This window comes from Corylus avellana, chromosome ca4 (assembly GCF_901000735.1).
Source record: "Corylus avellana chromosome ca4, CavTom2PMs-1.0".
Taxonomy (NCBI): domain Eukaryota; kingdom Viridiplantae; phylum Streptophyta; class Magnoliopsida; order Fagales; family Betulaceae; genus Corylus; species Corylus avellana.
In genome coordinates, this window is record NC_081544.1 from 30,190,859 (window position 1) to 30,192,043 (window position 1,185).

Sequence of the window (1,185 nt, forward strand, 5' to 3'; positions counted from 1 at the left end):
AAAAATTTCAAAAGTATTTCTTTGATTTTTTTACTCTAAAAATGACTAAAACCCACTTTTGGAAAAACTTTTATTTATTTATTTATTTTTTTACTTTAAAAGCTCTACTTTCAATGCAATTCAAAACATGTTCTTACTAAAAGAGTTTGAATTTTTGTTCAAACTCAATTTATTTAATAAACAAACCGAATTCAAATTCAGTTTATACGAGTTACGTCCAAACTATTTACAAACAGCTCAATTGAAAAATGGATGAAAAACATAATCACATTGGGTGACATTTCTTACTTAAAGTGCCAACTTGCCCTGATTTTACATGTTGGATTGACATAATTAACCACCATTAAATGGCCAAAAATGCACTTGTGAATCTTGTGATTCACATATATATATGGGTTAATACAGAAAGGCTAAAGTACCTTTAATAATTTTTTTTTCTAATTATTAAAGCAGCTTTAATAATTGGATGAGAGGATGTTGTTTGCAAAATGCCCTCGAGTTACCCTAATCAATAATGATGACAAACGATGACAAATCTGACCGTATTAACGCTAAACAAATGATGTTAAGTTGTTAACTGCGATTAATGCCCCAAACTTGTAAGAAAAATGTCAGGAATACCCATTATTACCAATGGCGCCAAATGGCAATATTACCCTTGATATGCGAAGATTATATATCCTTCATTTCACAGAGTAGTACTGCGTGCCCTTATCTTTTTGTTCGTGGTCTGAAGCTCGATCTCTTTGCCTCTATCATATCGCCGTAATCGATGATGAATATCGTGAATGTAGGACATAGAAGTACTAGGGGCAGAGTCACGCTATGTTTGCCACTAAGCCTGAATCAGTTACCAAGAAAGATCTCCGAGCTCTTTTGATTGGTTTCAACGATTAATTAGGGATGGGTATTATTCCGTCTGTGTGGTGAAGGTCGGTTAATAGTTGGTTATAAGTTTTTATGTTAAGATTTATGAAAATCTTATTGTAACTACACGATTAATAAAGCATATGCTTTATAAATAAAAAGAAAAAGTAAATTCATAGAACACTTAGTTACCAAAAGGACAACCACGAATTATTTGGACAAAATAATAAGAAAACTTAATAAATAAAATTCAAATTCACTTGAAAAATGAGTTAAGTCAGTTAATTGAAAAAAAAAAAAAAAATCGACCGCCTACCA